Below are 24,340 nucleotides of genomic sequence, written 5' to 3' on the forward strand. Positions count from 1 at the left end.
CTGATTGTTGTGTGCCCATGCGTGCCAGAATCCCGGAATGGTATGCATGCGCACTCTGAAAACCAGTTCGTTTGGGGGGGGGAACATGCACCTTGGGCAGCTCCTCTTTCGGGTTGCAGCCCAGACAAGCATGTATGCTCCCTTTTCAACACTCGGTGCCGAAAAAGTTCGCCATCACGTTTTTTTTAAAAAAGAAAACATTTGTACTGTTAGATATTGGCTTTATTTTTCTTACATATTTTGCCTATGAATACTGCCTCCCTGAGATCTCTTTTGTTTTTGTTTTTATTGTGCCTCATTTTATTTACAGCCTTGTCAATGCTCATTACAGTACTGGTTTATTTAGAATTATTAGAGGGAAGGATACATAACAGAAAGAGAAAGGACATGTCACAGGAAACATCAAGATATTTTGTTAGCCTGAAGTCACAGGCCTCTGTTTTTCCCCAGACATGACATTATCTATCCCTGTCCAATTCTAACAGCTTATCCCCAATTTACAGGATTATTTGGGTTGTAAATGTGTACAAGCATTTGGCTTGTAAATATATAACTATAAAGGGCTACAATTATAAAACCATGTTTTAAAAACATCGCTCACAGGAAGGGAAACCCATATGAACTTCAAAGTCCCACTTCTTTGCTATCCTTTTCTCCTTTGCTTTGTGAATTCCTCTTTAGACATAAAAGAGCTTGTCCTTTGGGTGGATATTTGGAAAGAACAGCTAATGCTGAAAAGAGTCTTTTGTTCTTGCTGGGGATTGGTAGGGAAAATCAGTCCTGAATTGGTAATTCCCTTTCTCTGCCCTCCACTACAAAGAATGCTTTGTGATCCAGTCTAGCAAATGAATGGGCAAAAGCATAAACAAACAAATGAAGCACTCTGGCATTTTAGAGAGACAGGATTTTGAACAGTGTCCAATGGCCGCAGCCCCCACCTCCTTTTGTTAGCTAAACACTTTTTACAAAAAGTATTAAACTTAGTTAATAATCAAAGCCTTATGTCAGCCAAAATTAGGTTTACACATTTAGAAGGGTTTCTACTTCATATGGATCCAAATGGTCAGAAGGTACGAGGTACTTTTTTTAAACTAGGAAAGCCCATCCCTTGGTGAGCAGTTGCAATACTTGACTTATACAGATACATAAATGCATGTCAAGCAAGCCTCACCTGTTCCCTAAGGCGCCATCAGTTGTCTCAAAGCAACAATAAAATTTTCATCTATGGGTCAAAAGACAAGAAGGCAGCTCCTCCTCAGTCCGTATCTTGAAGCTGGTTGAACCTTCTCTATCCTGGCCATAGAATTGTGGCCTCCATGACACCAGAGGCAGAAGAGTGTTTAGGGAAGAGCCTAGGAGATGTGAGGTATTCATAGTGCTGGCTTTCAACAGAAGAAGGAAGAATCTCCTAATACAGGGGTGTCCAAACTTGGCAACTTTAAGACTTGTGGACTTCAATTCCCAGAATTCCCCAGCCAGCTCTGCTGGCTGGGGAATTCTGGGAGTTGAAGTCCACAAGTCTTAAAGTTGCCAAGTTTGGACACCCCTGTTCTAATAGATAGGAGACTCCCATCTCTGCCCTCTGCTACAGTATCTGCTGCCTGAGGCACCAGCCTCCTCCTCCTTAAGAGTCAAGCTGACACTGCAAAATTTTGTCCCTCAGCTTCTATACTGGCACCTCTTTGAGACTTTCCTCCATCACTCTGAATTGTCAGACTTTTTTGTGGGTAATTATACAGCAAGTACAAATTGTTATTCTTAACTCCCCACACCCAGGGGGGTGGGATGTGGCAATTCCCGTGTCTTAATAAGTACCCAACGTTTTTTCAAGGCCATTCATTATTCAGAATCTTATTCTCCATAATCAGATGCCAAAGCTATAGAGGAGCCTGGATTCAGAGAGTCCTTTTGCATATTGAAAGGCCCTGTGCTGTTCACACAGTGGCTTTGATGGACTGCATATTAAATAGTGAATGTCTTTGATTTCATGGAAAAGCAGCTATAAAGACCAGTTCACACGACCTCTGCCACACAGTAATACATATGTAAGTCCCCCCCCCCCCCCCCGAATCTGATTTGATTAGTAAAGAGGTTGTTGGATTGTCGTGCCCACTTGCTCCATTTCCTGATAAGCATATGGAAAAGTCTGTCATTATTTTAACTGCCCCCTTTGCGTAGCTTTTGGGAAACAAGGCCTTGCAACATATCCAGCTTCCAAAGCATAGTAATCCTGGAATTTATTTATTATTCATTGTTAGGAATTTATAGATTGTGAAAAGAACAGCTGTTAACTTTTAGAATAGTTTTTTAAAATGAACCTATGAAGTTCATACTATAATTTCTGCTTTTAAGCCCTTTGTTTCTGGATCATGAGTGAGTAGTCAATGATCCCAGGCCCAATGTGGGTTCTGGTCCCTTTTGTTTTTTGTAAGTTTTGGATTTGCTTTTGCCATGCTGAAAACTGATGGCATAACTTCCATCATTTTGAGATAGGAAACTCGCCAAAGTATGTAGTATTGATTTTATAGCATGTAGCTGTGTAGCATCATAGTTCATCAGACTTCAACGGATAATTAGAACTGCAGAGAAAACAATGGCTACCAACCTGCCTTCCATCGAGGACCTGTATATTGCATGAGTCAAAAAGACGGCTGTGAAAATACTGTTATCTATAGACCCCTCACATCCTAAACATAAATTGTTTCAACTTCTACCCTCAAAATGATGCTGTAGGACACTGCGCACCAGAACAATTAGACACAAGGCCAATAAAGCTGTTCTGTTCCGTTCCATTCCATTCCATTGTTATATTCACTGGCTCTTATCTATCAAATATTAGATTAATTCCTGCCTTAGATGTTAATGTATATTAGTTCAGTTACTTTAAAACATAAGCCAGTTTAAATGGGGTTTACTACCCTCTTGCCCATTCGTCTGGGTGGAGCATAGTTTAACTTCAAAATCCTATGCTTAAGGCACCACAGGGCACATGTTAGTGCCACACAAAGCAAAAGCTTCAGTTTCTTGATGGGTGAATTTCTTTCCTTTTTCACCATTGAAATAGACTCTAATCATAAACTCCAGTTGACCTATCTCTGAAAATAAGAGTTTGTTCCAATTATAAAGTTGGGATAGGTCTTCTAATTTTAAGAACAGCCTCTTTCTCCAAAATGTTTAAGCAACGAGGTTCTGGATTGTTTCCCAATCCATTAATTCCTTTCATTTGTTCTCTTACCTGGCATTCTATCAGGGGCCAATGAAGACTCAAATCCAACAGGAGAAGGAAGGTAGAGAAAAGAGATGTAAAGAGGAACACAGAATGGATGGGATTTTCCATCTGGTAGTCCTGAGAAGTTCATTGGGGCAATAAAAAAAAAACTTAATTCCTAACGATAATGGCTGTCATCCAGTATGCTAAAACATGGGAGCTCTTGTAGATAAACATTGCCCTAACGGTTTTACCAACATTGTTTAGGTTTAGGTTCATTTGGATTTATATGCCACCCTTCTCCAAAAGGACTCAGGGCGGCATACAACATACATTGTATGTTACAATGTATGCGTACAACAGTATTGTTTGTTATCAGTTGCTTTGTCACAAACTATTAATCTCCCCCAAATGCTGTCTACCTGTGTAATCTACACATTGGGGCTCTAGCAAGGAAGCCCTAATACAAAGAGGCTTTTGTATCTACTGCTGGTTGTTGAATAGGCTACTCTTTTGCCTACAACTTATTTTCCCAGACAGTAGAAAGTCTTGGGCAGCCCTTAGTTCAGGGCTAAACTTTTTTATGCCCTGGGGAATTTTATCTCTATTATTCTGACCTTGAAAGACTGTATGAGGTATGCCCATCAGTGCAGTGTGGAGCTGGATCGAAACATTTCAGTTTTTTTTAAAAAAAGGTTTCTTTTTAGCACAAATTTCAACACCAAGCCCCAAAAATGTAAATTATAACGAAAAAATCTTGCCACCCAAAATTGGCAATTTTTCCAATTTGAGGACTTACCCCTTAAATGTTGCCCACCTAAGCCTGAATTTCCATTCAGAGGGGAAACCATCAGCACGATTTAATATTTTTATAATAATGTTATTACTATTTTGAAAGGTGATTTGTATTGATTAAATGTGCAGCTTATAGCAAGCAGCTATACCCAGTAGTTGTAGAGTCACAAACACATTAGAAGTTCAAAACTTAAAGTGTTTGTTGACTTCCCAATTCCATTGATTTTGTTTTTTCAACTTTTGACACCTCAGTGCCAATCTTTCACTTGTGATGGAACACGCAGCCCAAGATGGTGTACATAGCATATGGCCTCTAAGGTAAAGGTAAAGGTTCCCCTTACACATGTGCTAGTCGTTCCTGACTCTAGGGGGTGGGGCTCATCTCCGCTCCAAAGCCAAAGAGCCAGCGCTGTCCGAAGACACTCCATGGTCATGTGGCCGGCATGACTAAATGCTGAAGGCGCACGGAGCGCTGTTACCTTCCCACCAAAGGTGGTTCTTATTTTTCTACTTGCTTTTTACATGCTTTTGAACTGCTAGGTTGGCAGAAGCTGGGACAAGTAACAGGAGCTCCCTCCGTTACGCGGCACTAGGGATTCGAACCGCTGAACTGCTGATCTTTCTGATCAACAAGCTCAGTGTCTTAGCCACTGAGCATCCCTTTGTTGGCCTCTAACAGAGATCAAACCATGTCAGGCACCTACAAAAAGACTACTTGGACTCCCATTTCCAGGCACTATAATATTGATATAGCTGTTCATTATCTGTTTGTGCAACCAAGTGTATTGCAGTCTAGGGATGGAAAGAATAAGGTTGCAACCGAGAGCCTTACCTTAGGTCTACATAACTCACATTCTTATGACTTTTAGATTATGGACAAATTAGCTCTGAATACCTTCATACACATACAAACAAATAGTGACTGAAAGCAGACAGACCTGTAAGAACTTTTACAGGTTTCTTGAATCTCGTCTGATAGCAAATACACAGAATTGAGGCTGCAGGCACAAGCTCTTTGCAGAGATTCTATACAAGCACCTATATTGAAGGACCATTTAGGGAAAACACACAAGCGCCATCTAGTGGAAACTAAAAGATACTGAAGAGAACTCCCTTTCTATGTGTATTCTAGCCTTTTATGCAGAGAGGTGGGGAGCAGACAAGTAGTTGCAAATGTCAGAAGGCCATTGCTGGACAAAGGAATAGAAAACCAAATTAATTTATTCATATCTTCTCTTTTAAACTCTCAGGGACAGGGTTTTAAAACAAATATTGTACAGTCTCCCATGTAGCTCCACTTTTGTCAAATTATGAAATCAAACTCTAAACAGCTAAAAAAGTGAATAAACGAAAGAAAGAAAGGCAGAAGCAAACATCTCCTTTTACAATTTTTCTCCTCAACATCTGAGCCTGGAATGGAGACTTCTGCAACTGCAGGTATGTTCCTCTAGAGCAGCTAATTTGTTTGCTTTCACTTGGCATTCCTGTTGGATGGAATGCTTCCAATCCCTGTCTGAGCTGTTTTAAGGTCAAGTCTCTTTAAAGGTTTAGGAAAGTTTTACAGACTTGAATAGAGAAATCCAGCAACAGAATGGGTTTCTTTTGTTTGCTTTTTGTTTTCTCAGGGATTAGATCATGAGATACATTCATATTTTTATTGGTTTGTCCTCCCTTGGAAGGGAAGGACATTTAGACTTCCTTGGGAATACTAATGCATGTATAGACAGTATGTATTTTATTAATATAGTGAGGATATTCATCTTGGTGAATAAATGTCCCTGAAGAGCAGTAAAGGTAAAGGTTCCCCTTGCACATATGTGCTAGTTGTTCCTGACTCTAGAGGGCGGGGCTCATCTCCGTTTCTAAGCCGAAGAGCCAGCGCTGTCCGAAGACGTCTCCGTGGTCATGTGGGCATAAATAAACACTGAAGGCTCACGGAATGCTGTTACCTTCTACTTGCATTTTTACCTGCTTTCGAACTGCTAGGTTGGCAGAAGCTGGGACAAGTAATGGGAGATCACTCCGTTACAAGGAATGGAATACAGAATGTCGATCAGAATGTACACTCCGTTACATTCTGATCGACAAGTTCAGCATCTTAGCCACTGGGCCAACATCCTCTCTGAAGAATAGGAAGCCCTATATTTCTTAACATTCATTCCATTCCAAAAAACACCACCTCAAAGAGAGAAATGGGAAATAATTTTTTAAAAATAGTAAATGAATACTAAAAAAACCATAAAAAAATAAAGCTAGAACCTGATAAAAATTACCAGATATCAAAATTATGCTAAATAATAATGAAATATGTTGGGAAATATTTAAAAAAGGCAGAATATTATAGTTCCCTAAAGCAGAAATGGAGAAACATGTTTTTAGAGGCAGAAAGCAGCCCCCAGTCTTTCTTAATAGCTCACAGCAGATGCCAGCCCTTAAGGAGATAAAGAACCTATTGAAAGATGAAGCCAACTATCTGGATGGCTCCATTCATAAGCAAAGCAAATACTGCAGGCAGAAATCCATTCAAGACAGGATATTTTGAAACTCCTTGCAGCAATGTTTGGCAGACAACAAAAGCAGAATGGTAAATTAGTACATCAGCCCCTCACCCAAGATCCAGCAGAGGATGAAAACTATTAGTCACAATAGGAATTGTCCAATACCCTTTCAGAACATAAACCCCTTCATTGCACAACCACCATCCCCAACAGCATCTCAGGACCTGTGTAAAAGTCCCTGGCACTAATCTAGCTAATTGTTCAGCTGACCCAGGACTGCACACTGTCTTTGTGTGGGATTCACTGGTGGGTTGCTGCCTGTTCGGCCCAGTTCGGCCAAACTGGTGGTGGCCTGGAGCTGCTGAGAGTGAACTGGTACAGTGGCTTTTTTGGCTCACCCACCTGTACTCTATACCTGTTTTCATGGCAAAAGGCAAATTGCGCACAGTGTGCGGGGCCTGCACGAGCTCCAACAATCAGCTGGTTGTCACGGGTGGTTGATTGCGCATGCAGCGCGAGTCAGGTGCACATCTGAATGGAATGGACGCCTGCGCAATCAGCAAACCAGTAGTGAAGGTAAGTGCAACTCACCACTGATGTGGTTCTGTTCATCATTAAACTTTCTTTCCAAATCAGCCTCCATTTTATTTTATTCCCGGCTTGGACCTGAAGCAGATGGATTTTCCTTCCAACAAGGGATTACTGTAGGTTTTCCTTTATTGGAGAGAGAATCTATACAGTCACAAGAAGAATGCTTGGGTAGAAAATTTGTATTGTGCTCCTTCACTGAATCAGGATAGAATTAGCGATAGCAATAACATTAGCAATAGCATTTAGGCTTATATGCCGCACTTTATAGCACTCGTGGGGCAGTTTACAGTGTGAAAACATCCCCTGGAGTGGGGAAGGAATGGGGATTCTGCAGTAACCTCCCCCTGGAGTGGGGAAGGAATGGGGATTCTGCAGTAACCTTCCCCTGGAGTGAGGAAGGAATGGAGATTTTACAGTATCCTTCCCCTGCCACACCCACCAAGCCACGCCCACAGAACCGATAATAATTTTTTTTGAATCCCACCACTGATAGACACACAAGTGTGGTTTATAGAGAGTTTTATTAATATTCCCCAGCAGCTCCCTTCATCTGGCCTCAAAACTCTCCCAAATAAAGCCATGCACAACCAGGCCAAAATTAGTCCACAAGGCAATGACCAATAGTCCACAAAGCAAATGGAAAGCTGCTCCAACAAGTTCACTAAACAAACTTAAATCCACCAAGCAAAACCGAAAGTACATCCATGAGAGTACACAGAACAATCACATACAGCCATAAACCAAACATATTGTTCCCTGCAAGGCCTCCCTCTGCCTGCCATGATAAATAGCTTTCTGGTGCAGCCCATCAAGGCGGATGGGGACTCCTCCCGAGTAATCTGGCAGATTTCCATTGCTGTTTTCTTATCTCTGCCATGAGTGCTCTGAGATCCCCCATGGGAGGCAGCACCTCCCCGTCCTCTTCACTGACCTGCAAGCTGTCCCCAGCCGAGGCCTGTAAATCTCTCTCAGCTGGCAGTTCAGAGTCATTAATTAACCCCGTTCCTGATGTGCCAGGAATGCGCTCATTCTCCCTCGAGCCGGCCTCCGAAGAAAAGTCAGAGGAGTCGTCCAACGGAGACATCACGATCCCATGAAATTTGGGGCATTTTTTTACATTCAGATTTTGAAAATTACTTTTTGAGGCCTGCAACATTGCATTAAATCATACACTCGTATCTGGCATCTGTAAAAATAACTGACCTCTGCCTTAAGCAAAGCATATTTAAATGCAGGATGCTTGGATTATTATTTTGCCACAAAAGAGGAGAGCTTTGTGAAAACAGTACTGTTTATATCAATTAAGCATGGAGAAAATCCTGCTAATTTATATCCAATGTTTGTAGTGCATTGCCAGAAAAGTTAGGAATATCATATATGAAGTGTTGTGTAGTTAAGGGTTGTGATCTCATTTAGGAAGAGAAAAATCCCCAATTATCTCGATCTGTTTTGTCAGATACTGGCTGGGGAATTTTGGGAGTTGAAGTCCACAAGTCTTAAACTTGCCAAGTTTGGACACCCCTGCTGTATTAGAACTAGGCCATGATAGTTAAGGTGAACCAAGGAAATACTGGATCAATTTAATAATTGAAACCAGTGTCAGAATTCTCAAGGCAGACATAGAACAATACAGTCAGAAGGGACCTCGGAGGTCTTCTAGTCCAATCTGTTGCTCCACTGCTTTGGAAACAGGGCCAAGGAGCAAGAAAAAGGAACCACTACAGAGGAATCAAGGACACTTGAAGACCTGGATCTGAAGAAGATACGGAAGATCTTGATTAAGCAATGTTGTATATTCCTTTTCAGGAGGAGCAGTATCCACTGTATGAGTGGAGTTAATCCGTAGTTGCCATCTGCAATTCAGTGATGTACCACACAGGAGCAGCTACAAGTGGACCTAACAGTGCCTGCGATTTTTGAAGGAAGGTATATCTTCTGCCGTAGAATCATAGTTCTTTCCTGCCTATGGAGTTGTATAATGATCATAGACCACATTTGAACCTGCTGAACATTATAGTGCATGTGTAGTACATCTTCAGAAGCAGGGATTGGTGGGGCTGTGTATATTTATGTATATATACATATATATAGAGAGAAGGGAATGTGAAGAGAAAAGAACTGATGCTTTTTAAATTCATTTTTCTTTTACTATTTCCATTGTTACCTGGTCCATTTTTAAATATCATAATTTGTTTGTGATCAGTTGATTTGTTTCTCTGTTGATTCAAAGAGTGACTTGATCAGTCTTCTATTGTCTGTGCATTGTAACTTAAAGACATGATCATATGAACCCTTACATCCTCTAGTCCAGGGGCATCAAACTAGTGGCTCGCGGGCCAGATGCATCATGCAAAGGCCATACCTAACCCAGCTCCGCAAAGGGAGAAATTGTTGTGATACATCATGTGATGGCAATGTGACGCCACGAGTTTGACACCCATTCTCTAGTCCAAGGGTGTCCAACATTGGCAACTTTAAAATCTGTGGAATTCTGCAAATTAAAGTCCACAAATCCTAAAGTTGTCAAAGTTGGACACTCCTGCTCTAGTCTGAAAATGTGACTCTACCTTATGTGATTCTACCTTTCACTTAAAATATTTGCACTGCTGTATCTCTTCTGCCTTCCCTGTAATCTTTCAGTGACTTTTATGCATAGGGTGTCAGCATTCCAAGTAGTATCCAAAAGTAAATCAGAGTCCAAGGCAAAGTATTGCTCAAAGTTCCAATTTATTAAGAGTTGTTGGCACATCTGGGAAAACCCAAATCTGAAATCTTCCCGGTTTTCCCCACCTAGTTGAAAGTTCAAGATCTTGTCCCCACACCCACAAGTCCATCACATGGTCCAATCTCCCACTGCCATGCTGTCAGTTCCACCCATCCAATTCCGGTCAGGTGCAGAGGTGCAGAGACAAAGGATGACCTTGGCTTTCTAGAAAGAATTTTGGTGTAGCTACATAGTATGTGACTCCTTACAATCTCCCCTCCCATTTTCCCACCATAGAAAATGCATAGCAGAATAATAGAAAGTGTGGCAGGCCAAAGACCCAAAAGAAAAGATGGCTGCAGGTTTTCTTCCATTTACTACTGTATACTCCAAAATCTGTTGGATTTCAACTCCAGTATGGGCTAATTAGAGAAATGGAACCAAAGTCCAGCATCTCGGGAAGATATCAGATTGGAGAAAACTGGTATCGATTATGATTTCATATAAAACAACTTCCTTTTGTACAGTATATTCACACTGAGATTGGAAACAAAAATATAAAAGTATTGGCTATATTTTTAATTTATGCAGTTAGAAAAAGGAACATGGTTCAGATAGTGATAAAATTTGGGAGATATTGGGCAACACTTCTGTATTACCATATTTTCTGCCTACTTTTCAGTTCCTCAGAAGCATTTGGGAACCAGCCTCTTCCCCATTTGGATAGAATTCATGTCCACCAGATAGGCAATAAAGAGCAGGGGTGGGATGTCAAACTCAGTTTCATTAAGGGCCGCATCAGAGTTGTGCTTGACTTTGGGGGGGCCAGGATGGGTGTGGCCAGGATGGGCCTGTTTATGGTGGGCATGGCCAGCTCGACATCACTTGTGTCAGGGGCGCCTGTGTTGGCCCAAGCACTCTGCCAGTGAAAATGGGCTCCCGAGCTCCATTTTCGGCTGCGGTGGCTTCCTGCAACCCCCTGTCAGTGAAAATGGAGCTCGGGGGGCTACCCGCAGCACTCGCAAGCTCCATTGTTGGCTGCAACTGTCTCCTACAACCCACTGATAGTGAAAATGGAGCTCGGGAAGGCTGCCGAGCTCAATTTTTGCTGGCAGAGGAACTGCAGGCCAGTCCTTTGCTGTTTCTAGGGTGGTCCCTTGGGCCAGATCTAAGCACCCCATGGGTTGGATCTGACCCCCAGGCCTTGAGTGTGACACCCCTGATATAGAGGGTTGATTGGGGAGGAGAACAGAGCTAAATGGCCATCAATGGGGAACAACATTTCCACAACCTGGAGTTGAAGTGCTTCATGAGCAAAGACAATATTTTTTGATGTCATTTCATACACATTGCAGTGAAGCTAGTAATACATGAATGGTTTATTTATGAATTTATTAAATTTACACGCTGCCCATCTTACTGGCCAGAGTGACTATATGCAGCTTACTTTGCAATAAAAATAGCAGTATGAAACAATGATAAATACACGAATGGTTAAAATTACAAGAATTAAACCATCTAATAACCAAGGTTTTGCATGGAGTCAGGGTGGTGCCTTCACCTCCAGCCTAAAGCATCTCCATTGGGGCCCCAGGCCAACTGGCAGAACCAGATCTTTAGGTCCTTTTGGAAGACCAGAATTTGGGACTGGACCTGGCAGGATGCCCCAAGCCATGGTACAAAAACCTCTTCTCCTAGACCCCACCAGCCAAAATTCCTTGGCTAATGAGATCTACAGAAGGCCAATTCTGCCAGAATGTGTGGGTTGGGCTGGTCCCATTGGGCAAGATAGTTCTTCAGTTCCCAGCTAAGTCAATCCTGAAGTGCGACAGGCCTTGAACTGTTTTTGAATTCTGCAAAGAACTTGTGTAGAAGTGCCCTGAATATCTGTTTTCCCTGATTGTATTCTAATGATTGAGCAAAAAATAAATAAAAATTGCCTTTCTAGTCTTAGTACATCTAACCCTTGCAAAATAAAGTCTTCTTTTAGCCAGGTTCAACCTCAACAGGTGGCCATGTTGTTCTTTTGGCAATGATACAAAAATGTCTTCCAGGTTTTTTTTCAAGTGTCCACTCTAGCCAACAATTATGGGATTTTATGGTGGTCTCCCATCCTGGTGCTAACCAATGTGACCCTACTTTTCAACATAAGTCAAGCTTAGCTGGGGGCTGCCATCAGTAAAACGTGTTGCTTAAATGTTGCTGACATCCTGCACATTTGAAATCAAAAGCGAGGAAAGAATTTGGCCAAGTTTGTTAATAACTCCTCTCCCAAAATCCCACATTTCACAATTTAGTTGCTGATACCAGAAAGCATGATGTCATTTGGCTTAGTTTTCACTCCCTTGCCCTAAATTAGACCTGTGTCTCTCATGGTTTAAAACAGAGCAGTGAGCTTGCAAAAAGGGAGGATTGTTTTGTACTTGAGATTTACAGCTTCCTTTTTTTATCTCTCATTGGTCCACAATAGATGTTTTTTTTTCAGCAGGCATGGAAAGGATGACCTCATGCAAAAGCTCTGCAAGCTTTCTTCCAAAATAGGGTATAAGAATGTCAGAGCACGCCATAGTTTCAGTTTTGATTCCCTGAAATGATGCCGAATACGAGAAGGAGGCAAAGAGTTGGGTATTATTTTTAAAAACTTGGAAAATTCTCAGGGCTCCTAGGACACATAATACACGCAACAACACAGATGGAATATTGGCTCCTCCAAAACCAATATGGGACCATATACAAACAGGAGAACTGGCAAGCACAGAGGAACCCCAGATTTTACAGAGCCAACCTATTTTACTAATAAAGACGAATATTTGTAGCTCAGGGTTGACGTGATGGGTCCTTGGTAGTCTCTGAGCATGGTTATTTTCTTGCAGATGTTTCAATACCCAAACTAAGTAACATCATCAGCAATGATGATCATCCCAAAGGTGCTTTACAAAAGGCAACTGGACTTTCTGGTTTTTCTTTGAAGACATTTCGCTTCTCATCCAAGAAGCTTCTTCAGCTCTGATGGGATGGTGGGGAATGGATGGATTTATATTCCTTGCAGACAGCTGACTTTTGCATTCTTTTAGTGGGTCGTTAAGGTCACCTGGAGGTTTATCTGTGTCCTCAGAGTCACCTGAGTGGTGGAAATTGGCATAGAGCCTTCTTGGAACTGTTGAAAGGACTGTGTTATGGATTGCTGTCCTCTGTTGAGTGAGGGCTATTTCAATTTTGACATAGATGGCCTCTTTAACTCCTATTTCAAACCAGTGGTCCTCTTTGTCCAAAATGTGGACTGTGCTGTCTTCAAAAGAGTGCCCTGTGTCTTTTAAATGCAGATGCACTGCTGAATCTGGTCCTGATGGGTTTGTTTTCCTATGTTCTCCAGCACTGATGATGTTACCTAGTTTGGGTAATGAAACGTCTGCAAGAAAACAAGAAAGCTTGGCTAAGACACTGAGCTTGTTGATCAGAAAGGTCAGCAGTTTGGCGATTCGAATCCCTAATGCCACGTAACAGAGTGAGCTCCTGTTACTTGTCTCAGCTTCTGCCAACCTAGCAGTTGGAAAGCATGTAAAAAATGCAAGTAGAAAGATAGGCACCACCTTTGGTGGGTAGGTAACAGCGTTACGTGCGCCTTCGGTGTTTAGTCATGCTGGCCACATGACCATGGAGACATTTTTGGACAGCGCTGGCTCTTCAGCTTTGAAACAGAGATGAGGCTCACCCCCTAGAGCTGGGAACGACTAGCACATATGTGCAAGGGGAACCGTTATCTTACATGCAATATCTTTGAATAAGCAATTTTGCTAAATGTTTGAAGAAACATACAATGCATGCAGAAATGTCCTTACAACAAGAACCACACTGGGCAGAGCAATGATATATAAACTGGATGGGAGAATAGGATTCCCCCCCCCCTTTTTTTTCTGGGCAGGAGGATGGGGATATTTATTTATAGATTGTGTTAAACCTACTTTAAAATGTGTGCTATGTTTCCGTGTTACTGATCTCAAAATGATAGAAGCCTGTCCTGACAGCTTTGAATAATTATGCCACAAAAATTCACTGATGTACTGAGACCAGATTCCTAGGCTCTGGGGAAGAAAGTGATGCCGGAGTTGCATATGCCTCCAGATCTGCAGGTTTGCCCATCCCTGGTTTATTGCAACGCAGAGAAAACAAATAAATGTTAGAATTTTTTAAAATGGGAACAACAACCATCCACCTAAACCACAAGATTTAGAAATCATTGGCATGCAACTCCTGGGATTGCCCATAGTGGTTGGGAGTGAAAACAACTGAAGCCCCCCAGAGGCTCCTTGTGCTCTAGAGCTTTAGATTTGTGCCTCTGATGAACATAAATGAAAATAAAAATCTGCAATAAAAAGTACATATAATACAAAGTACACAATATAATCACAGTTGTGGGTCAATGTGGGCAGGTTTCGGCAGTAAAAGATATCCTAGTATTGTGCATTTGATTGTTTGAATTATATCTGGCAACAAGTGCAGCTTTCTCTATGTACTCACCTTGGATTCTTCAGGCCCAAGTGAACTGGGCAGTAGCATAAAAGCAAAAAGAAGTTAATTACATGACGACTGCAGGCTGGAGTTAACGCTAGACATATGTTGACTGATCTACAATTCTAAATCAAAAGGGGTTGTCAAACTTTGTGTTGCCATGCAATCTCATGGGATGACCTAAACATGAAAGAGCAGAAGCAAAGCAAACATTGTCCCCCACCTTCTAATCTCATTGAATTTTACTCTAGTGAGAGATAACTAGCATATTGCGGAATGTTCTTTTTGCTTATTCAAGTTTTTGACCAAGGGGAACTCTAGAGTTCTGTCATTAAATTCCCCAAGTCACTGGGTTGATGTGTTCTTCACAATCATGGCCTACTGTTGATATCACTGCAGTGGAGGTGGGAGAGAATAGGAGAAGGAGTAAAGATGGACTTGAATCTTGGAGTTTGTAGACCAGATCAGAGGTGGCATTCAGCAGGTTTTGACCAGTTCTGTAGAACTGGAAGTGCAAATTTTGAGTAGTTCAGAGAACCAGTAAATACCAACTCTGACTGTCCCCACCTCATCTATTCTCTGCCTCCCGAGTCCCAGCTGATCAGGAGGGAATGGGAGTTTTGCAGTAACCTTCCCCTGCCACGCCCACCAAGCCACGCCCACAGAACCAGTAGTAAAAAAGTTTGAATCCCACCACTGGATCAGATCCAAATTTTAGTTCCATCTTCGCTTTTTTGTAATATCGAACTCCAGGCAAAGAATCATGTGGCGGGATAAAAACAGAATAGCTATATTTAAGCCTGGCAGACTTATTTTCTCCAAAGGCAATGAACTACTTTTTCTACCTACTTTGAAAGAACTTTTTTTTAGTCCCTGGGTTTAAAGTGATTACTTCTTCTATGTGGATTACATAATCAGCCAAGATTAAAATCTTTCCACTAGATGGTGGTGTTTCGATGCACACGCAACTCTGGATAGGACACCTGCTTTCGTTATTGGCAGCTTGCTTTCTTAGCCTTACAAAATGGTTCCTAGTAGAATAATTGTTTTAAATATTACAATGAGAATAATCAAGACACATAACTGAAAAATAAAAATAGGAAACTGTCAAAATTAAAAAAAAAATCATTAAAACAATATATCAAAGCACACCAGGGGTTGGGTCCAGCAGGCACTACTGCCGGTTCGCTCATGTGCGTCCTATGTGCGTCCTTGCGCAGTGCAATTAAAATTGTTCTGTGCCTGTGCAGAAACAAAAAACAAGATGGCGCTGCTGATGGTGCTGCTAGGGGAACCGGTTCGGGGGCGTGGCAGGCTTGGGTCGCTGCCGGTTGCAGTGACCCAGGTCACCAAACCACTACCAATTCGGTCGAACCGGTCTGAACTAGTAGGAACCCGCCACTGAAGCACATGTAAAATTTGCTAGTATAAACAATATTTAGACTTACCCCACTTGATGCAATCCTATATGTTCCACAATAAGCAGTCTACAGAACAAAGCTGCACTACCCGAGATCTCCACTTTCTGGTCAGTTGGTAGGGAAATGAGGTGGCCAACCTCAATCTTGCCTAAATGTTGGGTTGTGGTTGGGGAAAAATATATAATCCAAACATTTCTATTAAAAAGTTAACTCAGCAGGACATGATCCAGAGTTTTGATGTCCTCATCACCACATGGGTAGAGATGTTTCTCTTTAGGAACCTCTGTCCTTAGGCATGTTGCAAAACCTGTCTCCTCAACCACTCAGAAGAAGGCAGGGCATTATAGCAGACTAATATATGGTATTTTTGGATGCTGTATTAAAGAAAGAAAGGTCAGGTGCAAACCTTCAGGTATGACCACATGGAGAAAAGTGAAGATGAATGGCCACAAGCATGTAATGGAAGCAACAACCACAGTAACAAGCTCGTGGTCTTCAAGGGCAGCTCCATTCAGAGTGCGTTGCAGTATTCCAATAGAAATGAGTAGGGCGTGGAGTAACTGTAAAGCTTCATGGTCTGGAAAAAGCTGCAATATCTGCACAAAATGAATATGTGCAAAGGTCCCCCTTGCTATGGCTGCCACCACTCCTCAAGCAAGAGTGAATAGTCCAGGAGGTCCCCTAAGTTGCACAATAACTCTCTTCAATGGGAATGCTACTCCAGCAAGAAACAAAGAGGACACCTCACTAGACCCAAGAAGCCAAACACCCAGAGCCAAAAGTTCAATTTGAATCAAAGCTGGTTCTTCTCTATCCATACCTTATGGTCCCATGCATTCTGCCAATACTGCTTAGCTTTACTATAGCATGGGATATGTATAACTGATTATCATCAGCATATTGAAGATTCCACATTCCATGCTGCCTTTCCCAGTAGTCTGATGTAGATATTGAAGAGGAACAATGAAAGATCTGAGCAAGGAGGCACCCGACACCTCGGGCATTACTCTGCCTTTCCTCCCTCCCCATCATCAACTGAAACCTACCACAGAGAAAGGAGGAGAGCCATCACAAAACACTCGTCTCTCTTCTCAACTCAATCATGACATTAATCAAATGCAGATCTTCACCATATCTTGTTTTCATAAGGAGAATACTTCTATATTCAGGAAGAAAGGAGGGAAGATTATCTCAGGGCTGTTGGAAGAAATGTCCTTCTGGATTCAGTTCCAAGTAGGGAGAAAGACACTAGAAACATGGTGGCTGTTTGGAAATATGGTTTAAATGGTGGACAGGATCACATGCCTCGAAGATGTTGGGTGAAGAAAAAAATGGGAAGAGATGCTGAGAGTGTCTGAGTTTTATACTCTCTCTGGGCTTTTGAATTTGAGTTTGAATTCTGATTGGTTGTCAGACTCCCATGGGCCATGCAGGGGCAACTCTGTAGGCTGTTCCAGGCTTCGTTGAGCCTTGTTGGGTGACATAATCTTCCCAGATACTATGTGGTGAGATGGGTAGAGGGCTAATCCTACATTTGTTGGATCTTGGGTGAGGGCATTTGCCTATGCATAGATCTAGCTATCTGTCTTTTAAGTGCAGGCATCTGCTGTGGGCTATTTAGGAGGGTGGGGCTATTCAGAATGAGTCTGTTTCTTGCCTAAAAACACGTCTCTCCATTTCTCATCCAGGGAAATATAATATTCTGCCTTTTTAATATTTCCTAAAATATTTCATTTTTTCTAGGAGGGTGGGTGGGTGCTAACGTCCTATAGGGCTAACTGAAAGTAATGTGCAAAGAATTTGAAACACAGCATATTTAGAAAATATTCAGAAAAAGTCACGTGATTTCCTTAAAACTACTTTCTTTCTCATTATCTATGATTCACATTTCAAGGATGAGTTATGCCCTTTACCTTAGAGAGGATGGGTTTTTCCCTAGACAATGTTTGGCTTCCTATTGCAGCATGACTTGTTTCTCAGACTTTTCTACTGTGGATGAATTTCGACATTGTGATGAGCTGCCTGGAGGAAAAGGGGGAATTTAACCACGTCAAGCTGATATTAACCCTGTTAGCAAGGTCATGATCCCTCTTCACATAAATGAAGAAAATGCTGCTCTGTAATACTGGGGAAAAAACTGAAAAGATATATTATGAGATTTGGCTTGACTGTCTTTTTTGGTGTGATGCTTTGGCCCCATGTTTTTCACAGGAGGCATAAAAGAGGAAAGTTATTTGTTGTGATGACTTATTTCTTTTCTCTGTTGTAAAAGACCAGCATTATAGAAAAAAAACAGTCATAAGGGGTAATAAATTCTCTCTTGGTGGCCATTAGACTGGAAGCTACAACACATTGGAAGTTCATGGCAGATCTATTGGAGTAAAGAGATGGAGTATGTTTGGATAATTGCTCCTGTAGAAAAATAAATTAAGAACTCCAACTCAATAAAAAGACACAAAAATATAGAAAACAACCTGTTGGGCTCGACATTTGTCTCATATAATCCCCAATTAGGTTCATTTGGAAGCTCACAAACACGAATAGGAGGGTGATATCCATTTCCACTTTTTATCCCTAGAAGTGATATTAACGGTCTGTCCCCAGGGGCTCTGCAGGCAGTAATACATTAAAATTCCTAACTGTTGATAACTTAAATCTCATGAATTTATCCAAACCTTTTTTAAAATCCACTGAAGTTGTGATCATTTTCATACCTAATGCAGCAAATTCTATAGGTTAATTGTAGAAGGTAAATTGGACTCTTTTATTAGGACTCTTTTATATCTCACTAAAATCAACTGGGCTTTCACAATTGCCACTGATTATTTGTGACAAAGAAAAAAGAAAAAGAAGCACCATACTATTAAAATGATAGCTTAGAGGTGTTGGACATGGTGGCTCAGTGGGTAAAACGCTGAGCTTGTCGATCAGAAAGGTCAGCAGTTTGAATCCCTAGCAACGCGTAACAGAGTGAGTTCCCTTTACTTGTCCCAGCCTCTGCCAACCTAGCAGTTCAAAAGCATGTAAAAATGCAAGTATCAAAATAGGAACCACCTCTGGTGGGAAGGTAACAGCATTCCGTGCACCTTCAGCATTGAGTCATACCAGCCACATGACCACGAAGACATCTTTGGACAGCGCTGGCTCTTCGGCTTTGGAGCGGAGATGAGCACCGCCCCCTAGAGTCGGAAATGACTAGCACATACATCCGTGGGGAACCTTTATCTTTTACTAATTGGGACAGGGTCCCCACTAATCTTGTTTGTTTGTTTGTTTTATTGGATTTATATGCCGCCCTTCTCCCAAAGGACTCAGGGCGGCGTACAATATTAAAAAACACATATCACAAAAGTTAAAAGGAAATTAGATATCCAAAAAAAAGCAAACTCAATTAATATGACAATAACATTTTAAAAATTCGATAAAATTAACAAGCCAGGTCGGCTTGCTGGAAAAGCCAACTTTTTAGGGCGCGTCGGAAGGACCGGAGGACACCAAAGCAACAGCTTGCTTTTTAAGAGCACTTGCTGGACAGACAATATTTATACAATTTTCTCTATATATTTATCTTTCAACTATATTGCTGTGATATATTATCAGTGGTTTTGCTGCTATCTTTCTTATAATTCTTCTTAACAATAGTGATGATGATGATGATGATGATGATGATGATGATGATGATGATGAAGTAGTAGTAGTAGTAGTGCTCCCTCTTCTCTTTTTCCCTATATATACAACCCTGTGAAGTAAGTCAGGCTGGGAGAAAGTGTCTGACCCAAGGCCATCAAACGAGCTTCCATGGCCAGGATGCACTAAGAACCTGGGTTCCTTGCTTCTAGTCTAACCATCATGACTATGTCAACATTAATCTTGTGATGTAACAAGGAGGGGGAGGAGACAGGACATTTTCAATCATTTGGAAGAACAATGTGATCTAAAAGGGGAAAAAAGATTTTGCCAGTCTATATGTTATCTGTGCATGTATGATTTGTCTCTTTGTTTAACTTACCAGACTTTGGGTGAACAATGCTTGTTTAGTATCCTTATTTAGTTATCCTTATCCTTATTTAGTACAAATATTTGCTTATTTAGTATCCTATGACTGTCGCTAAGGGTTGTACCTTGTGATTTATGAGGACTGTATTTTTATGATGATTATGATCATGATTTATCACTTATAGCTTTTATGCACATGAGAGCTTATGCACAGAAGACAAATTCCTTGTGACAAATCACACTTGGCCAATAAAGAATTCTATTCTATTCTGTTCTGTTCTGTTCCAATTATTCATTGTTCTGATTCTTCAGTTTTGGCTTAGCCAGAATGCTAAGCTATAAAACAAGTTTGCAGCGGATGATTTCATAGAATTCATAACTAAGCCAAATAATCTTTTATAATAATTGAGCACTATGGGTGTACCCATCATTGTCGCTGCTTCCTGATAATGTGAAATGTTACAGTAAATCATCTCCAAGGCATCCAGGGACAAAAGGAAGCAGGAACATGTTTCTCTGGTTGTGTGAGGAAGAGTGAGGAAAAATGAATGGAATTTCCATCTGCTTAGACAGCTCTCTTGCACATATATTTTTACATACAAAGTTGGTTTGGATAATAAGATGGGTGGGCATATGAATTTAATAAATAAATAAATTTTAAAGGTTTCAGATTATATCCTTTATTCACTCTGTTGAAAACTTCATTTCTTAAAATTGGCCTAGCTTACTTTTGCAAAGCTCTATCTTACTCTCAGTTCAGATAGATACATGGTGGTGTTAGGTAACACCATCTAGGCTGCAGAAATATCTGATGCTGTTTAGTTATCAGTTTCCCCCCACCAAGTTCACTCAAAGATTAGTTCTAGATGGTATATAGGGTACCATATTTTTCAGACTATAAGATGCTCTGAAGTATAAGACACACCTAACTTTTGGGGAGAAAAACAAGAAAAAAAATCTGCCTCTGCCTCCCAGCAATTTGCTCCTTGCAGCAAACAGCAAATAGCCTGGTCAGCTTCAGCACAAGCAGTGATTGGCAGTTGAATTGGCCTCCCGGAATACCACTGATCAGCTGTTCCAGGCTGTGAGGATCATCGCTGCCCATTGGACTTCCAGTTTGTCCTGAAGGCTCCGGAGGGTGAAAAAAGGTCCTACAAGCAAACTGGAAGTCTGTTTCCGAATTTCGGGTTTGCCCATAGGGCTGGTTTTTCACACTCTGGAGCCTTCAGGGAAGCCTCCTGAAGGCCCCTGAAGGCTCCGGAGGTCGAAAATTGGCCCTACGGAAAAACCGGAAGTCACTTCTGGTTTGCTCGTAGGGATGATTTTTGCTCTCTGGAGCCTTTAGGGAAGCCCCTGAAGGCCCCTGAAGGCGAAAAATGGCCTCAAAAGAAAGTCGAAGTCAGCTGGCCAGCACACATATGTGTTCTGGCCAGCTGACAGGACAACACCTAGCGTGCCCTGACAAATGGCTCCGCATGCCACCTGTGGCACGCGTGCCATAGGTTCACCATCACGGTACTACTTTGTTTTCCCGAAAATATGACATGATCTGAAAATAATGCCATTCTACATTTTTCGGGTGAGCAAAAATATAAACTCTCCCCCCAAAATAAGCTCTCTGGAGACACCCCGCTGGCCAGGCAGAGTGTCTCTCACCAACCTAGCGGTATCCTGAAGGCACCAAGCCGCAGGAACCGGAGGACAAAGGCGCTTGTGTTACTTGGTGCCTTCAGGAGACCGCTAGGTTGGTGAGTAGTGCTGTGCCCAGCTGGAGAGGGGGGTTGCCGGGTGGCTGCTCTCTTGCGAGTGGGCTCTCAAAGAGCTGGGCACAGCCTCAGGGGCAAATGGCTGTGTTGCGCTGTCACAACAGTGCAACACAGCAGCCATGAAGTGACCACGCTCATGAGCAGTCACCCAGCAAACCCCCTTTCCAGCCAGGCACAGCACAATTCACTGACCTAGGGGTATCGCCAAGCTGCATGAGCGCCTGTTTACCACCACCCCGGTTCCTGCAGCTTGGTGCCTTTGGAATGCCCCTAGGTCAGTGAATGGCACTCTGCACGGCTGGAGAGGGGTGTTGTGCGAGCGGCATTTCCACTCCCCACTTGCGGACCTCCCAGCCTCACGATGCCCTTGCCCAACTCTCCCTGCAGAATCAGGGCACCTCCGCTGTTACTGCCGCTGCAGTCCCAGCATGGCTTTTTCTGCAGCTTCCAAACCATGAAGGTAGGCTGCTGAGTCTTCTGGCAGTGGCCGCTCCTGGAGCACGCTCTATGGTTGTATGCTCTGGGAGCATGTTCTGCCGGCAGCCGGCCCACAACCACAGAGCGTACTCTGTGCGGGGAGCAGGGAATCACTTCTGGTTTGCTCATAGGGTCATTTTTTGCCCTCTGGAGCCTTCAGGGAAGCCTGTTCCCAAACTTCTGGTTTGCCCTTAGGGCCGCCTTTTCGCGCTCCCGAGGCTTCAGGGAAGCTCCTGAAGCATCCGGATGGCCTCCGAGGGCCCAAAAGTGTGTGTGGGGGGGAGTCCTGGTCATGTGTGCATGTGTGCTGGGGTTGTGCGCATAGCATTATGGGTGTGGCACAGCCATGCACTACCCTCCTGCGCTTCCCCCGCTTTTGGCACGCGAGCCACAAAAGGTTCACCATCACTGATCTAGCAGGTTGCTTTTATTTACCTACTTCATAAATGTTCCTCCAGGAATATCTCTGTACAAGAATATTTTTCATTTATTGCAATACACTGAACTAAAACTATAAAAATGAATCTGTTCCTGTCAAAATTATATCTTGTCCAAATGCTCTACAGAAGAGGACTATCCTCACAATCTGGAAATCCCCTTTAAGCGTAATTTTTGCATGAAAAGCAAAAAGCTTTTTGCTTACGTGCCAAATGTCACCAGGTAATGGGGAATGTGTGAAAGAAGCATATTGATTCAAGAAGATTTGCCCCAAGGCTCATGTTAAGCTATGATGAAAACTTGTTGGAATGGAATCAATCACAAATATTTTTTAAAAAAAACAAAGGCATTCACTTTATTATTTTTATTATTATTGCTTTTCCTCATTTCCCTAAACACATATCCAAGGAATAATAGGTATGCCATCTTTTTTCCTTTCCTTTTTGCAATCAAATAAGTTTATTTCATTAAAACCATTTGGATATTTTCAAAGATAAATAGATTATTGAAAAAAAAATTAGTTGAGAACACTTTCACCCAGCCTACACTTCTTGCATTTAATGCCCCATCTCTCTTCCATTTATTTATTCAATTTCTCTCTTCCATAATCAACAGGATTGTCCATGAGCTCAAGATTATTTAACGGGGAACCCCTTCCTCCAATTTTATCCTCACAACTCTGCTGGATAGGTTGAACTGAGAGAAAGACCCTCATGCAACTCACCTGTAAGTTTCCATGACTGAAGCTATATTTGAAATGAAGTTTCTCAGGCCATAGTTTAATATTTAACCAAGGTATCACTTTGACTTTCATAGGAGCAAGTAAAGAACATAACTGACATCCAATTACAGTGTTGAGACCACTTTTTGAAGATGTGTTTCTAAAATAGCATACCAGATAATTGAAAGGTGGAGGAACTGCGACCACTGATTAATTGCTACATCACCCTTCCATTCTGGAGAAGAGAGAATTGAGTTTTGGTGATTTGTGTTCTGGTAACCTCAAGCTGAAATTATTGTAATATACTCTGTATGGGGTAACCTTTGAAAGTTGGTTTGGAAATTGCAAGTGGCCCAGAGTATGACAACAAAAATGATAAATAGGGCTATCTTAAGTTGCCATTCTCACAATCCCTTGCTGAAACATCTTCATTGGATTCTGATGGCCTTCTCAACTCAGCTGAAGTACTTTATTATAGGACTATATATGACTGTGGGATCCCACAAACTATAGATCACATAATGACTAATTGTAAACTGAGAGCATATCCAGTATCTGATTTTTTAAAAATATAAACAATACTACACTTCAACGGTTAGATGGCCTAGATATTGTTATTTGAATATAGATCTTTTTAATATTTATATTTTATTGTATTTTCCTAACCCAAGTGAAATGTTAATATATACTGGTAGTCCATATATGATATGCCATATGCTAAATAAATAGATAAAAAGGACTATATAGTCCACCTGTCCTCCAGTGACGTGCGGTCAGTAGAGGCAAGGGAGGCAGGGCCTCACCTCTCTTCATGGAATAATAGTATATAATATTATATACTATATATAATATTATATACATCCGTCCGGCCACGCCCGGGAGACGCGGAGGGAGAAATGTTGTCGGCGCCTCCGGATGACGAACCAGTCGCTTGCTTTCGTCATCGGGAGGCCGACAACATTTCTGCCTCCGCGTCTCCCGGGCGCGGATGGACGAAGGTAGCCAGAATGGCGCCGAAGCAGTCCAGCGAGCGAGCGAGGCAGCGAGATCTTCGGTCACTCGTCCACCGGACTGCTTCCGCATCTCCCGGGCGCGGATGGACGAAGGTAGCCAGAATGGCGCCGAAGCAGTCCGGTGAGCGAGCGAGCGAGGCAGCGAGCGAGGCAGCGAGATCTTCGGTCACTCGTCCACCGGACTGCCTTGGCGCCATTCTGGC

General features: G+C 42.1%; 1 long non-coding RNA gene across 1 annotated transcript; it reads left to right on the forward strand.

Annotated features, from left to right (window-relative positions):
• The first annotated feature begins 5,194 nt into the window (after window positions 1-5,194).
• Window positions 5,195-23,747, forward strand: LOC309383563. Its single transcript, XR_014173872.1, has 3 exons — window positions 5,195-5,440; window positions 23,019-23,129; window positions 23,220-23,747. It is a non-coding gene; the product is annotated as an uncharacterized lncRNA (long non-coding RNA).
• The last annotated feature ends 593 nt before the right edge of the window (window positions 23,748-24,340 follow it).

The sequence above is a fragment of the Natrix helvetica genome (genome assembly GCF_964273705.1).
Source record: "Natrix helvetica genome assembly, chromosome: 1".
NCBI classification, from domain to species: domain Eukaryota; kingdom Metazoa; phylum Chordata; class Lepidosauria; order Squamata; family Natricidae; genus Natrix; species Natrix helvetica.